We start from the raw sequence: 17,833 nt of genomic DNA on the forward strand, positions 1-17,833 counted from the left end.
AAAAACGTTCAGCATATCTATTTGATTAGAGCCCTTCTCTTCTACACACATAACAACACATCTCCCAGCATACCATGTTTCTAATTTTATTTTTAGGAATATCAACAGAAGTCAGTTTGAACATCTAGAGTGGGAGGAAAAGGTAAAGAAAGGTTTTTGGTTATTTACTTCATTATTTCTTATCTTTATTTGTGCTTTAGTGTATTTTTCTGTCTTGCCTAGAAGAAATTTTAAAAGTCATCCAGTTCAGTCATCTTATTTTATAGCTAAACCACAAATACCTCAGCATATGAATTCTCCTATTATGGTCTCATTGTTCATCATGACCAGAGCCATAGGAGAAAGGATTCTCCTAATTCATAGTGTTGATGTGCTATGAATATGGCACAACATCGTACCATTTTGGATAAAACATGCAGAGATACACACATATGTCTGCCTGTGTGCACCCACATACACACATGAAAAAAAAATAACTTTCCTCAAGCTGTGTTAAAAGATCTGACTTCATTTCTCATCCCTTTCTCTACTTCAATGTGGATTTCTTTTGCATTCATATGTCTCTCTGGTGAGGCATTAGTATCTTCTTGTTGGAATTTTTTGTTGCCTCTCAGCTAACCTATTTTTCTCCATGGTGGAGTCACATTATGAGGAAAATCTGACAGAACTCAAAGTTTGTGAATAGGGTCTGTACAGATTTAAGGAATGATGTAATGCCTGGAGAGTGATGCTAGATAAGCAGAGGCGAAATGCATAGGACATTGAAAATGAAAAGGGAACTCTACAATGTAGGTAAGTATGAAAAGAAAAGATTCAACACCTTAGTGTGAGTGATAGGTTTAAATTTTGCATTGGGTGTGGAGGGAGGATTGATTTAGAAAATAGAAGGCAAAATATGTAGATGAGACTGACCTGGTGACATGAACTCAAAATGATAAAAATGTTCAGAGGACATTATTTTTCTGTCTCAATAGCAGACAAGTGTTTTCTGGAGGCAAGCATCCTTTGCAAATGTGTATGGATACCCTTGGAAACAGAGCAGTATATGGGGGTATGAGAAACCATAAGTATATCTTTGTGCAATATCAATTTTAACTGTGGTAAGTATTTTAAAATATTTTATATCAAATTAAAATTTAGAATAAAAATTTCAAAATTCAAATTTTAACGAATTTGTGTAGAATCAAGATTCCAAAGGAACTCCTACTAATGAGGTGCTATTTGAGACGATATCCCGCAGACTCACCAGTAAACATGATTACTTACTTTCCTCTACCACTGAAAGTACTTAATATTTGAGAATCACTGGAGAATTTGTGGTGTAAAATATGCCTAGGCACCTTAGATAATTCTCACAAATCCCTCCCTTTACTTTTTGGCCTTTTGACTATCAAACATCAGATGTTGCCCTTTCTAATTCCCAATACAAAGTATAGAAAGTTGCTTCTTTGCATATTGATGCATTCTTACCTTCTACATTTTAATTTGCTGAAGTTACTTCTCTTGGACAACTGTGTTTGTACCTCAGTGCCCCTTCAAATGAGCATAATTATTTTTCATCTGCCTTTAAAAGGTTTCATATATTTGAATGGTTCTTTGCCTAATGTGAAAGAATGCATGATATTCATATCCAGGATAAGAACAAGCATTTGTACTATGAAAAACTAACTTTGAATGAATAAACAGGGGGAGAAAATAAAGGGGGAAGTAGAGAAGTGTATGAAGCCCTTCACCTGATGGAATTATGTACTGAAATTGATGACCTTCACTTTGTATTTATAAAGGATTCAAGGCACTGGAAAGGAAAGGAAATTATCAGACCTCAAAAATCATTGAAAATCCAATGGCTTCTTTAAAAATATGACTTAATATACACTGGAAAAAATAAAATTATCCTTCAAAAGCAGTCATTAGAAGATGAATGGTGTGTAAAATCTCTGAAGTGTATACCCACATCAAATCTCTGACAAAAGGAAGTATGCATAGACCTTAATCTAAGGAAATCCAGAGATGGATATTAATATTAACTGAGTCTCTAACGTCAAAATATCAAAAGTGTATTTTAAAATATAATTCATTTTAAAGGTCTCAGATTTAGTGATTTGGAAAAAAATTATATGGTGGATAAATGAATATTCTTTATGAGGCCCTTAAATGGGAAAAAAATGTTTTGTCATCTCTTTTACTTTGTTGTCTTAGGTTACATTAGAAATTATATGTTTTTTCTTTTTCCAGAAGGGGGTCTCAATGAGGCAAATGTGAATTGTGCCAAAAGGCAAGATTAAAAATGCAAATGTATTTGAGTCTTTGTGACTGCCCCCATTGTTACTGAGTAGAATCCCTCCTCGTCTTCCTTTTTTTTTTTTTTTTATCTTAAAGTGAAGGGAGAACTTACTAAATATCCAAAACCATTATAGGAAGTTTGAGAAGCTCAATTTCCCAACCAATACCCACTCTAAGTTAACTAATGGCAGCATCTGTCAACAGGTATATGGCAGGCCGTATAAAGTTATAAACAGCGTCTTGGCACAGGCAGTAAATGAGAGTTGACATTTCCTACTTGTAGCTTCAGACCACTAGCCTTGGGTGTGAGGCAGGACTTTCTGATCCTGCTTTCTTTTACTGCAGACAAAGATGGGTCTCAGTTCCTCTTAAAGTTGGGAGGTTCACTGCAGTAGTAGATAACCCCTAAGATACTGTCCACTGCAAGTGTTTTATAAACCAAGGGCCCAGGGGCGCCTGGGTGGCGCAGTCGGTTAAGCGTCCGACTTCAGCCAGGTCACGATCTCGCGGTCCGTGAGTTCGAGCCCCGCGTCAGGCTCTGGGCTGATGGCTCGGAGCCTGGAGCCTGTTTCCGATTCTGTGTCTCCCTCTCTCTCTGCCCCTCCCCCGTTCATGCTCTGTCTCTCTCTGTCCCAAAAATAAATAAAAAAAAGCGTTGAAAAAAAAAATTTTTTTAAACCAAGGGCCCATGAAGGTGGTGTTCCTTCAGCAGCAGTACTGGCTACAAGACAAAGTATTGTTACAATAACCACACAAAAGCAAATTTATTTTTTTTAATGTTTATTTATTTATTTTGAGAGAGAGGGAGAGAAAGAATCCTAAGCAGGCTCCACACAGTCAGCACAGAGCCCTACTTAGGGCTCAGTCTCATGACCAGTGGTACCATGACCTGAGCGGAAATCAGGAGTTGGATGCTCAACCAATGAGCCACCCAGGTGGCCCCCACACAAAAACAAATTTAAAGCTTTACTTTCTCATGCAACACAACTGTTTTCATTTTTTACATTCTCTGCCCTATTTGTACATTATTTTATTTATTTATTTATTTATTTATTTATTTATTTATTTATTTATTTATTTATTTATTTTTGGGAGAGCACAAGCAGGGGAGGAGCAGAAAGAGGGGGACAGAGGATCTGAAGCAGGCTCTGTGCTGACAGACTGACAGCAGCAAGCCCAAACTCAAGAATCAGGAGAGAATGACCTGAGCCAAAATCAGATGCTGAGTCACCCAGGTGCCCCTATTTGTACATTATTTTAATCATAATGTGGATAAAGTCCACTCTTAGCTGGAGATAGTAAATCTCCATTGAGGATTTAATTAATTAATTAATCTTCCATTGAGGATTTAAAGGTGAAAGCACCTTTAAAATGCTGCAAGGCCATTCCAAATGCAAAGGAAACCAAAGACTGTGTTTATCAACACACTTCCTTAATTATTTTTCCATATCTCCACAAGGGAGAAAATGATGTTTAAAAGGGCAGGAAAGGTAGGGGGAGGCTGCGGTATTCTATGAAAGTGATATCACAAACACAAAGAGCCTATGTATGGGATGCTTCAGGAGATCAAAGATGTAGTCCTTCCCCTTGAGATGCTAACGGTCTGGTGCAAGTATCATCACTTAGTATTACTACCGTAACAAATTAGCACAAATTCTGTGGCTTAAAACAACACAAATGTATTACATGATGATTCTGTAGGTTAGAATTCTGACCTGGGTCTCACAGGGCTAACATCCAGGTGTCGGTAGAGCTACATTCCTTTCTGGATGTTCTAGAGAAGGATCCATTTCTTTGCCTTTTCCAACATCTAGAGGCTATCTGGGTTCCTTGGCATATGGCCATTCCTCCAGCCTCAAAGTCCTCAACACTACATCTGTCTGATGATTATTCCATAGTCATATCGCCCTTTTACTTTTCTTACAAACACCCTTGTAATTACACTGGACCCACCTATATTATCCAGGGTAATCTCACTATGGTAAGGTTTTTAATTTAACCCTTCATGCAAAGGGCCTTCTGCCATATAAGGTAACATGTTCACAAGTTTCAGGGAATAGAATGTGGACATCTTTGGGGAACTGTTACGCTGTCAGTCAGAGCAAGACAATCCCATGGACAGGTAGGCAAAATGCAACACTGTCAATGCAACACTGTTAATGCAACAATGTAATGTAACACTGGCCAATGCAGCACTTGGCCAAAAGGTATTGTGAGAGGATAAGGCGAGCTGACGTCATGCGGCTCTGGGTGCAGGGGCCAGGAAACACCTGTGAAAGTACGTTCTGGATGGAGAGGTGATGACGGTGAACAGGAAACAGACATTGGAAAAGATGCAGAGGCCAGCTTTAAGCCGCAGGCAGCCAGTGCAGAAAGTAAGCCACTGTTAGAATTCATCCTATCATTTCTTCCTCCTCCACAGTTCTCACATCTGTGCATTTGTCACCGTCCTGCTGCTGCCATTTCAGAAAAAGGCCCTCCCACCTATGGCATGGTCCACAGGGATGGTATTTTAACTGCATGCCTCACATCCAACAGTCTAGTGACCAGAGCAATACTTTAAGCATCTCCATAGGATCTTGTCACTTGCCTGCTTTAATTTATTGAACTACATATTCTCAGAACAAAACTCATTTTTGGCATAATTAGCTACACCTCTCAGGATTTGGACACTTACCCACCATTTCAGCCTCAGTTCGTGATTTTGCTTCTTACTTCTTTAAAATAATGTGTGAGATTCATATAGCATCCTGTGACGTTGGTTGGCCAAGTACTTTTATGTCCACTTCACAGAGAGATTTGGGAGCCTATGACTTATGACTTCACCAGACAGGCAACAAATGGCTGAGCCCCCAGAGTTCTTCCCACTGCACTGTGGTCAGGCCAGTGCACTGTCAAACTGCAGATTTTGTTGTTGAAGATCTCAGGGATTTGAGGACAAAGTACCTCTTTGTTTTCTGCAAATTCATTTTCCCTTAAACCAGATAACACTGGGATTGGGGTAATTTGGGGGCATGTTCATGAGTCATAACAAGTTTAATCCCTTTTACTTCATGTGTTCAATGGCCCACGTAATTGCAAAGCATAGCACTTCCTCTCTGCTGTTAAGGGAATTATCAAGTTAAGAATGTCTTGATCTTAATTAGCTTTTACTAAGCCTATTCTGATGCCCAAATAATATATGTGGGTAAATGGTAAACAATTAGGGTGAGGACCACTTTCCTTTGTTTCTAAAACACTTTTTAAAGAATATATGAAGAGAACTGATATAGAAATCTTCATATCAAAAGTATTTCTGTAATACATGGTGCTTTTAGGGGTAAGTGATGAGTTTGAATAAGGATACATTTTTTTAAAAAGCAAATAAATCTAAAACAGAAGCTGTTTCTTTTGCATCTTTGTATTGACAGATGAGATGTCCATTTCCTTCTTTTCTTTGGCCTGCTCTGTAAACTCTAGATATCTTAAATCTTAGCCATTGATACAATTAACAATGACATTATAACTTCTATCAAATGATTGGATGACTTTTCTTTGTCTATGGCTCAGTCTCTACCTATGACATACACATTCTCGTGCTCTTTGCTTACATGTAAAGCTCTCATCTGAATCTTCTCCCTCATCTCTCCTTTGCCTCCACCGGAAGTCTAGATCATAAGATTGCTCTGTGACTGGCATGGAATACATGAAAACTCTATAATTATTTACTACTACATCCAATAGCTTTGCAAACAGGGATCAAAACCTAGATTTACAAAGTACTATCTGAACATTGTCAAATTCCTTATCTGCTTAAGTCTCACATTATACATATGTATTTAAGTAAATAAAATTTGAGTGATAATAATTGATTTGTATGGTTTTCTAAGGATCATGTTAAGTAGTTAAGTAATGTTTATCCAATTCTGAGTATTGTGCTTGGCACATACTGAGTAATGACTAAATGATGGTTATCATTATTATAGTTACTACCATTACCATCACCACTACTATTCCCTGTCGGCAGATACGGAGCAGAACATGAGACTTGCCCTCTGTGTGGAAACACAGAGAGTGGGGAGGGACAAGGGTGCATCCTGGTATCTCTAAGCAGGAGGGAGCTTTCTGGAAAGAGGCAGCTCTGAAAAGTTCCTCTGGGATGATCTTATCTGAATGCAGAGACAGGGCACCATTTGGGGAGCATCTAGAATCACGTGACTTTTCATACTGCGGAGCAGAGGGATGGACAAGGGTATTGTGAGGGTCTAGGCATCAAGAGTATGGTGACTGGGGGGTAGGAGTCCTGTGGGGGGAAAAGGAGCAGAGGAGATGGTAGATGGTCTCTCTACGAACTACCTATCTTGCTGTATTATTGTTTCCAATTTCACCAAAGACTTGGATATTAGGTATTCCAATTTAAATTCCTATAACAGGAGCAATGACAATAAATGGTAGAAGATGGGGGAAATTTAACCCCATTTAATCTCTCCTAAATGCCAGCTATAGTTCTCAAATCTATATATACCTGATCTCATTAGTGGTCCTACTGTGATGGGTAGACGTGATCTCACTCATGTCCATGCAGGTGAGAAAATGGGCTTTGAAAGGTTAGGCACTTATCCAACTCACCAATCTGGAGAGAGGGTAACTGGCTCCACCTTTGCCCCAAATCCAGGCTTTACCCTCCACCCCAAATCCCATACTATCTGGAGTCAGTCCTGCAGACGTCTGAGCAGAGGGCTGTCGGCAGCACATGCGCCTTTCTGGCTGGATGTTTTGCTGTGTGTGGCATCACTAGGGTGGTTACAGGGTTCCCATTGATCTTGTCTGCTTTCATGAATGTACAGAGGCATAAATCCTCTTCTCCGCCTGGGAAACATTTTGTTCCGGCACGTAGGCTGTGTGGGAGTAGAGCATTGTTACAACCCATATTGTTATAAACCTATTTTATTCTGTCCTCTCTGAGATTTGAGGGTTCTTTTTTTAGTTCCAATTTTATTTAAAGCTTTGTCTTTCTGGGATGACCTTATGAACTACAGATCTCATTTTAATGGAGGGATTTAAATGAACAGCAGTCACCAAATGGCTCTCCCTGGTACACTGCAGAGCAAAGCAGACATAAAGCTTTCATAAAGGAGTCCGGAGAAGTTGGAATTAGTCTGTTTCACAAGATCAATGTTTTCTCAGGTGAGCAGGAAGTGATCTTTGCAAATGGAACTTCTTGGTATTCTACAGATGTGAGCTGGTGAGGACAGAAACGAGAACACCAAAACTTCCTCCCAAGAAAGGCTTGGATCTGCACATAAACACTTCTTACCTTGTTCAGGCTTTGGCATAAGTCAAGATTTATATCAGAAGTTAACTGGGAAAATAAGTAAATAATAAAAAAAAGAACTTAACTGTAACACTTTCACTATAGAGAAACTATGTTTTGTCTTGTATAAATAAATTGAGTTTTAAAACTCAACAAGGATGGTTTCATAAAATATCCAAACCAAGGAAGGAAAGACTGTTTCTCACCTTGGAGGAAAAGAGACCCTTTCATAATGGGATGTCCAGACAAGGCCTTAATACAGGGCAGTATTTTGACAGGTGCAGAGGCACTGGAGCTAGTTTGAATATATGTGTGTATAATGAACATTTGGATGTGTAAGCATAAGAGCCCCACAAAGCAAAGGCACTTTCAAAGCCCAACACATGTCAGATTTAGAACCAATGCCATCTTGGGGCACCTGGGTGGCTCAGTCAGTCGAGCATCTGACTTTTGATTTGGCTCAGGTCATTTTCCAGGGTCATGGGATCGAACCCCATCTTGGGCTCTGTGCTGAGCATGGAGCCTGCTTGGATCTCTCTCTCTCTCTCTCTCTCTCTCTCTCTCTCTCTCTCTCTCTGAAAATAAGTAAATAAAACTTAAAAAAAAGAACCAATGCCATCTCTTACTAACTGAACAATAATAGGCAAATGATGTATGTTCTCAGATCCAAGTTTTCTTCATATATAACGTGGGTAATACATGTTATACACTGTACCCCAAAAACTATGGGCTAAAGATTGAAATAGATAATGTGCATTCAAATTTCTAGGTCAGATAAGCATATAGTAAAGCTCTATTACCCTTTTATCTGATGAAACATCATTTTGACATTTTGCTTTTGATCAGTGTTTATGGTTTGTTTCCCAGCATGGAAATGGAGGAATTTCTCCAAGTGTGGTTTTGTAAACGTATTCAGTTTTGTGTCTTGTCTCTTTATTTCTGCATCCCATGATTAGATTTGGTCACATAGAATAATTTTATAATTTCTTTAAATATTAAGCTCTAGAAGATATATTACAGTCCTGATGTTGTGGCACAAAGTTTACAGCAAATTCATTTCTTCAAATATTTTAGTACATGAATAAAGACAACAGCTATCCAGGGAGGTGAAAATTGCAGCTCAGATTTTTCTCATCTGTATTTACACTAAATCAATTATCATGATACTTAAACTTTGTTTTTAATTGATATTCCCTTTGAAGCTTTCTCATGATTGTACATAAGTAGAAATATATCTTTTTAGAAGTATTTTGTTGTTGTCTTTCATCAGAAGGTTATCTCAAAAAGAATATGTGGCCTTTTAAAGTTGTCTGCTTTTGAGTTGATTAGGGAGATACTACAGCAATTTGTTTAGCTACAAGTATTTCAGAGAAATACTGATAAGAATTTAAGGCTTTTTTGTTGTTGCTTTTCTATTAATGATCTTATTACATAGCCTGTCTTCATGAAGCAAGAGCATTCTTGCTTAAAGTATTATTTAAATTAATCCCCTGCGGAAATGTCATTGGGAACAATCTTTTTTTTTTTTTTTTTTTTTTTTTTTTTTTTTTTTAAATTTTTTTTTTTTTTTTCAACGTTTATTTATTTTTGGGACAGAGAGAGACAGAGCATGAACGGGGGAGGGGCAGAGAGAGAGGGAGACACAGAATCGGAAACAGGCTCCAGGCTCTGAGCCATCAGCCCAGAGCCTGACGCGGGGCTCGAACTCACGGACCGCGAGATCGTGACCTGGCTGAAGTCGGACGCTTAACCGACTGCGCCACCCAGGCGCCCCATTGGGAACAATCTTAAATGACCTAAAGACCCAAAGTCATAGCATTTAACAAAACCAGTCTTTAAATTTTATTACATGTGCGCACACGCACGCGCGTGCGCACACACACACACACACACACACACACACACACACACTGCTAACATTCTCTACAGCAAAGCTTAGAATTTTGAATTTGGAAATTTAGAACCAAACCAAATGCACTTCTCACATTACATTTTTAAAATTTATTTTACTGAGGATTCATTGTGTGTAGAGTAGTAGTCTATAGTTGAATATGTTCTCTAAAATGTCACAACATAGATCATTTCTCAATTAAGCAAAACCAGACACAACACTTTCTTATCTCTGCACTGTTTAACGTGCCAACTGTTCAGGTTGTGTTTCATATGTCCCAGAGCTGCCTGCAGACTGTGGTCACCCTGGTGTGCCATTATCCCAAAGTCCTCTAACCCCATCCTGTCCAACAACATGTCTTCAGAAATAATTTTCCCCAAGAGGATATTCCCATTACCTGGAAAACCCTTTTCTCAATCCACCTTCCACACCCTGGCCATCTGTGACTCTGTTCACACCTCACACTCTCTCCAAGGCCTTCCACTAACCACCTAGGCTAGAATAACCAGCCCTTAGTAGTTATGTCTATACCACACGTTTCAGTTCATTACAAAAGATGTCCCTCTTCTTTGGTTTGTGGTATTCTCTGAATGAACACTTAAGTCTTTTATTATTGTTGATCTGTTTTCTATCCTATCCAACTTGAAGACCACATAAAGTTGTAAATTCCTTAAAAAATAAAACACCTTCAAACCAAAATCCACTAGGATTTCAGGCTTTTGTATGGAGTTAGAATTGAAGGAGGAGTTTTAAATCTGCTTTCATACATCTGTGTTCAAGGACTGAACCAGGATTTAAAAATTAGTAAAAATGTTGGGATTTCTGTTCCCTAAGAAGTTATATTGTCAAAGAAAAGAGCAAATAACAGACATGAGCATGGACGTGGTTAAGTGGTGTTTCTGACTGTAGTGTTTTAAAGTTTTGCTTTTCCTTTTTTTTTGCTCGTGCTATTTGTCATCTGAAACTAGCCTCACTGAGGCGTGACTGCAAACCTTCCAGATCTTGTTCTCCTTTGAGGCTTCAGCTACGCCAGCCTCTCTGGCTCTTCTCTAGGACACTGTGACTTTTTTCAGGGGCCCATTCCGGCTCAGTTACAGGTCAGAAAGGCTTTTGGGCAAAGAGGAACTTCACACACTGAAAGGAGCAGGGCTCCCTGAGTGGTGCCTTTCTCAGCATTGTTTTTCTCTTTTAGATGTTAAACATATGGATCTGATGCCAAAGCTACAAACCATAAATCCAATTTAAGCAAAAGACTTAAAATTGAGGCTTAGGACTTCAGTGTACATTCAGGAGGGGAGGGGTAGGGAGGGCAGGAGGATCAGATCCTCACCCAGCCGCCACTTCTCTTCCTCCTGCCTACACTGCACCCTGAAAATGTATCCAAATCATGGGACTGGTTATTGAGTAAACATGCTGTAACCATGAAACTATATTTGTGAACTAAAGTAAAAGTTAAAGAAACTTGAAATACTAAAAAAAAAAAAAAAAAAGTTAAATTGAATACAAAATCTCCTGCACATTTCCTCCCAGACTTGAGAAGGTCTCGCTCCTGTAGAAATATGCCTGGCTCGCCTACAGCTCAGCACCCCATGGTTCACCTTATGACATATCAACATATTCTCAATCTTTCACCTGCTATAGATTTCCATCTTCTAAACTTTGCTCTAATAAGCAAGATCTGTCTGTTTTCCTTTAAGAGCTTAGTAAGAAATTGCCCCCCAGCCCCCCTCACTCCAGTCTCCTCACTGGTGTCCACTCTGCCTCACTTCCTAATTGTGAGCAGTCCAACCCCCTAGGAGAGGAAAGGGGTGAAGCTTGCCATTCTTGTGCCTGTGTGCGAGGGGAGGGACCATGGTCCTACAGTGGTCCTTTGCCCATGATGATGGCTTCCACATTTTAAAATAAAGTTGTCCTTTTCTCATATTTGTCTTGTATCTTCAGATAAATTTTTTTTTTTTTAAAGCAGGCCTGAAATTAGGGCATGCGAAGTAGCAATGCTTTCCCCAGTTCCCTGGATAGATAACCATCTAATCACTTCTTGAACGCTTCAGTGCAGAGGAAGCCGTGACCTCGTGGGAGAGTTCACTCTTTCTTTCACTGGACAGCTGCATTTCTCCCCCCTTATTAATTCATTTATTCAGTTAGTCATTATTTATTGAGCACCTAGTATATGACAGACACCCTTCTAGGTCCCTGGAACATAGTAGTTATCACAGAGATAACACCACCACCTTCACATAAGTTCAATCTTGATGTCACTCTACTTATGTCTTATTTCTGTCATCCAGGGCAAGACTAAATAATCCACTGTCTCCGTGACAACCCCATAAATTTTGGAAAAAAATGAAATTCCACCTTCTTCAGATTAAACGTTCTCTAATACAGTTTTGCCAGGGCCCGCCATGTCAGTCATTGTCCTCTAATCTGTCAGTGCTCTCATTGTGTGCTTTCAGTGAATCACTGTGACCTCTGGGTGCTCCGAATACACTAGGGTCCTCAGCCAAAGCCCGGCTCAATGGAATGCGGATAGGCAGGAGGCCAGACCCCAGAGGCTCTGATGCCAGCTCCATCATTCCCTTCTTGTGTTATCTTGGGCAAGGCACATACCCCTCTTAGCCTCAGTCTGCTTATGTGTAACGTGAGGATAATAATGCCACCTACTTCAAAAGTTTGCTGTAGGATTCATGACTCAATATGGAAGAAGCACTTAGAGTAGTTTCCAGCCCAGAGTATGGGCTCAGGAGATGACAGCTGTCATTCTTCCTACTGTTACATTTAGCGTTGAAACTTTCTGTTTGCCCAGCCTCATTATTTCAGGACCCACATCATATGTTGGCTTGCTGATGCTGGGAATAATGGACGGCAATCTGCTTTGACTGTAAATTCCTCTCAGCTCCTAACAGAGAGCCTGGAACGAGTAGTTGTTTGAGTGAGCCAGTTAAATACCTTGGCTTTTTGCAATGCACTTAAACAGAACATGGTGAGGATTTCTTCTCTTGTTTTCCAAGATGAATCGATCTATTCCTGGAGCTATACTATATGGAGTTTCAGTGATGGATGCACCATTAAGGATTCTTTGAAGAAATTGTTATGAAATGTCATTTAAGTGTAATAAATAAAAATGATAAGAGGCACCACTTCCTGATAAATTATGCAGAAGTTTTCGGCTTTCAACATACACATACCTCATCACAACTGAACTCTAAAACCAAGACTAAATTCTGCATCATCCTTTATGAAACTTCCACATTGATTTCCAGTTTTGTTTTGTTTTGTTTTGTTTTCATGACCTTTGGTTTAAATGTTTTACCTCTCTAGTTGGAAGTGTCCATGTCAATTGTGATGAATAGGTACCTTTCAATACCTTCTCCTTCCTCCTCCCTCCCCTGCTGCTTTAGAGGTTCTGGAGGGAGTAGCCTTGGTTCACAAAAGAGTTTATGACTCTCATCTCCTCCTAGAAGCAGCTGGAAGACAAATGTCTGAAGCAGACACTTTTTAAAAAAAAAATTTTATGTTTATTTATTTTTGAGACAGAGACAGAGAGAGAGAGAGCATGAGCAGAAGGGAAGAAAGAGAGAGACACAGATTCTGAAGTAGGCTCCAGGCTCTGAGCTGTCAGCACAGAGCCTGACACGGGGCTCAACCCACAAACCATGAGATCAGGACCTGAGCCGAAGTTGGACGCTCAACTGATTGAGCCACCCAGAGGCTCCTGAAGCAGAAACTTTGAAGGGAAGAGGGCTCAGATGTCTGTACCTTCCCTAAACGGAAGCAGCCTTATGGGATTATCAGTACCACTTTCAACAAGTTCATTACAGCCAGCTCTGATCATTGGGTGGAGATCTCTCTGTAGCCCTAGAAGTGAACAGGCAAAATGAGATTATACCTGCTTTGAAATATTATTTCTCAAATGTGTGAGCCTCAGCTCTGGAGAAGGCATTGATCAGCCCTTGTTATGTGGTTATTTTCTTAAATTCACCTATGGTCCTGATTATTTTCTTGGCATAGTACACTTAGGAAAGTGCGTCCAGACCCTGAAGCAAATGTGTGCTCAAAAGACAAAAACACTTTTTTTCATGTAAAGTTCCCAGTTTCTTCCTCCACAATTTCTCTTAAGAAAGCTAAGAAAATTATGCATCTAACGTGAATCTTGTTTACATGGTTAATGCAACACTTTATATTGTTTGCAACATAACACTGGAAGCCTTTAGATACTTTAATTTTGACAGATGCTCTTGATTCTTAAACACCATACTTTTTGTCCTGTTAATCCTCAATTTTAGATAATGTGATCACAGCTGGGAAGCAAATTCATACAACCTGCTATAGGTCTGACTGGCTGTGAAAATTCTATGAATGAATCAAATACTAGTTTTCAGGTTTCTTACATTTAGGAAATCCCATTTCTAGTTTCTCAGAGAAGTGGATCATACCTTGTAGTGATTTAACAGAGTATATTAAATTTCACAGATAACACTCTAAGCCTTAAGCTTTTTTCCTCTATATCCTTACTGATTTTCTGTGTATTTGTTGCATAATTTTTTGAGAACAGAGTTGAAATTTCTGACTATAATTTTATACTTTTTTGTTTCTCCTTGAAGTTACATTGATTTTTGCTTCATGTAGTTGAAACTGTCAGTACGTGCATAAACATTCAGGATTTTTAATGTATTCTTAATGAACTGACTCCTTAATCATTATGAAATAATCCCTCTTTATCCACTGTAAGATTCTTTACCCTGAGATCTCTTTCATCCTTATTAATATATATTTTTATCTTTTCGTTTTTTGTTTTAATCACTCTACTAAGGTGTAATTGTAAAATAATCTCTCCGTATTTAAAGTGTACAATTCTATGAGTTTGACATAAGAAACTATAATCATGGGGCACCTGGGTGGCTCAGTCAGTTGAGTGTCTGACTCTTAGTTTTGGCTCAGGTTATGACCTCACCGTTTGTGAGTTCGAGTCCCAGGTCAGGCTTTGAACTGACAGTGCTGAACCTGCTTGAGATTCCCTCTCTTCCTCTCTCCCTCTCTCTCAGCCCCTCCCCTGCTCATGCTCTGTCTCTCTCAAAATAAATAAATAAACTTAAAAGAAAAAAAAAGAAACCACAATCACACTCAACATTATGAATATGTCCATCACCCCAAAATTTCCTTATGCCTCTTTGTGCTCCTAATTTTTTTTTTCAGAGAAAGAGAGATAGCACAGGCAGAAGAGGGGCAGAGGGAGAGAGACTGAGAATCTTAAGCAGGCTCCATGCCCGGCTCGCAGCCCGTGGTGACCCCATGAGCCTGGAATCATAACCTGAGCCAAAATCAACAGTTGGGCACTCAACCAACTGAGCCACCCAGGCGCCCCCATTTTTTTTATTATTATTATATGACTTTTATTCAACACAATTATTTGGCATCCATCCATTTTGTTGCATTTATCAATAGCTCATTCCTTTTTTTTTTTTTTTTTTTTTTTTTTTTTTTTTTTTTTTTTTTTGCTGAGTGGTATTCCATTGTATGGCTATTCCACAGGGTTTTTTTTTTTGTTTGTTTGTTTTTTGGTGTTGTTTTTTTTTAATCCATTCATCTGTTAAATAGACATTTGGGTTGTTTCCAGTTTGGGGCTATTACAAATAATTACAAATAACTATTCACATACATGGTTTGAATGGACATAAGCTTTTATTGCTATTGAATGAATATCTACAAGTGCAATGACTGAATTATGTAGGCAGGTTTATGTTGAACATTTTAAGAATCTGCAAACAGCTTTCTAAAGTCAGTGGAGTAATTTCTATTCCTCCCATTAGTGTAGGTGAGTTCCAGCTTATCCACATCCTTGCCAACAATTTGTCTGGTACTCTTTTTAATTTTAATCTTGTAATATGTGTAACTGTAACCCGCTATGGCTTTAATTTTCATTTCCCCAATGACTACTGATGTTGTGCATCTTTTCATGAACTTTGTTTTCATCTACAAATATTCTGATAAAATTCTCTATAGTTTTGTGCATTTGATTTATTGGAATCTTGTTTTCTTATTATTGAGTTTTAAGTCTTTATGTATTAGTGGATACAAGCCTTTATTGAGGTACAAACCATGTAAATATTTTCACCCAGTCTGTGACTTGTCCTAAAGTCTTTTAGCAGTTTATTTTGGAGTGGAAGTTTTTGAATTTTTATACAGTTCAGCTTATCAATGTTTTCTTCAGTGGATCATGCTTTTGGTGTTGTATCTAAGGCTATCTAAGGATATACAGGGTATATCATTCAAGGAGCTCAGGGCGAAATGAAAATGCAAGGCCTATTGTTAAAAAAAAAAAAAAAAAAACTATTAATAATTTCAAGATGGTATCAGCAGAACATTAAACCAAATGTGGGGCCTTTCTAATAGCATATATGGTATATATTTAAGTGTGTGTAGCATATTTCCATTTCTCCTTTCCTGGTATTTATACTATTGCCATCTTATGTTTCACTTTTACACGTTATAAACCCCACATTGCATTATGATTTTTGCCTAAATGGTCAATTATCATTTAAAGAGATATACATAACAAAAAATGTATGTCTTGACCTGTGTATTTACTATCACCAGTGCTCATTATCCTAGATTAGATACATATTGCTCTCTGATATCATTTTCTTTGTCTCTGAGTACCTTCCCTCAACATTTCTCATAATGGAATCCTTCTGATGGTATACTCTCTCTTTTCTGTGTGTCTAAAAATTTCTTTATTTTACCTTTGTTTTTTAAAGATATGTTCACTATTTTAGAGTTTTAAAATATTTCTCTCAGTGCATTAAAGATGTTGCTACATTGTTTTCTTGCTTGAATTTTTACAAACAAAATATCCGCTGCCTTTCTTGTCTTTATTTCTCTATGTAATGTGTTTTTCCTTACGGGGGAGGGGGGAAGAGATTGTTTCTCTATCACTGGTTTTGAGTACTGCCAGTAAGATGTGTCTTGATGTAGTTTTTGTCATATTTCCTGTCTTTAGAATTTGTTAAGCTATTTGGATATTGGATACATTTTACCAATTTGGAACTTTTTCAGCCATTATTTCTTCAAATCTTTTTCCTTCTTGTCCTGTTGATAATCTCTTCTGGAGACTTCAGTTAGACATGCCTCTTGTCGCTTCAAGTTATCACACAACTAAGGCTCTGTTTATTTGTTTAATTATTTTTTCTCTGTGGGTTTCATTTGGAACCATTTTTATTGTTATGTCTTCAAGTTTACCCTTTTATTTCTGCAATTCCAAATCCACAATTAAACACAACCAATGTTTTTGTTTTTCATTTCACAACTTGTGCCTTTCATCTATAGAAGTTCATTTGGGGCCCTTTTTGTGTCTTCTGTGTCTCTACTTAATTTTTGAATTGTGCAATACAGTTATAATGACCTCATGTCCTTTTCTAATATTCTAACATCTGAGGATGTTCTAGTTCAGTTTGATATATTGATTTTTCCCCTTGTTACAGGTGAAATCTCTGTTTCTTTGCATGCTTGGTAATTTTTTATTGGATTCCAAATATTTTTAATTTTACTTTATTGAGTGCTCAAAATTTTTGTATTCCTATAAATATTCTTGAGCTTATTCTGGGATGCAGTTAATTTCCTTTGAAATGGTATACTCTTTCGTACTTGTTTTTAGGATTTTTTAGGTGAGACTAATGCAGGACTCAGACTACGGTTAATTTTTCTCCCTATTGAAGTAAGACCCTATTTATACTCTGCTCAATCCCCATGAATTATGAATTTTTCCGGTCTGACTAGTGGGAACAGGTAGTGTTTACAGTCCTGTGTGTTTTTGAGGCAGTGTTACCTCTAATCCTCTCAGATGATTTTCCCCAATTAGGGATGGTTTCCCCACATAAACTGTAGATCAGTGCAAAGCTGAATACTCACAGGAACCCTCTGCAGATCTTAGATGTTCTCTCTTTCAGCAGCTCTCTCTTTCCCAATCTACTGTATGCCATCTACTTTGGTCTCTCTGGACTTTAAGTTCAATTTCCTCAATTTAGGAAGTCCACTGGGCTCCCTGCCCTTCTCTATGCCCTGGAATCTCTCTCAGGAAATAGTAGGACTCACCTTATTTCTTTACCATCACTCAGGGACTACTGTTTTTCATTTCCTGATGTCCAGTGTCTTGCAAAATTCAATTTGTGATTTTTTTATTGTTTCCTGTGAAAGAGTACTTCTGGTCCCTGTTACTCTATCTTGGTTAGATGTAGAAATCACTTTTTAAAGAAAGTCTGCATAATTATGAAACTCTTTCAGATTATGCCATATAGTTCATGTAACATTCACATTCTTTTTCACTCATATTTCCAGCACCAAAATTTGTTTATTGTAATAGTATTTGAATA

At 38.2% G+C, this 17,833-nt stretch overlaps 1 protein-coding gene across 5 annotated transcripts in view; it reads left to right on the forward strand.

The window, feature by feature from the left end:
- The window catches only part of FGF14 (fibroblast growth factor 14), a 628,696-nt gene that overhangs the window by 472,092 nt on the left and 138,771 nt on the right, over positions 1-17,833 (forward strand). Inside the window, exon 1 of one of the 5 annotated variants that reach the window (XM_086708514.1) lies at positions 4,546-4,658. The exons of the other annotated variants lie outside the window; for them this stretch is intronic. The gene's annotated coding sequence lies outside the window, so the exon portion shown is untranslated. Of the gene's footprint in view, positions 1-4,545; positions 4,659-17,833 lie in introns of those variants that run through there. 5 annotated transcript variants of the gene reach the window in all.

The sequence above is a fragment of the Puma concolor genome, chromosome A1, assembly GCF_028749965.1.
Source record: "Puma concolor isolate L17-30 chromosome A1, mPumCon1.1.hap2, whole genome shotgun sequence".
Lineage (NCBI taxonomy): Eukaryota > Metazoa > Chordata > Mammalia > Carnivora > Felidae > Puma > Puma concolor.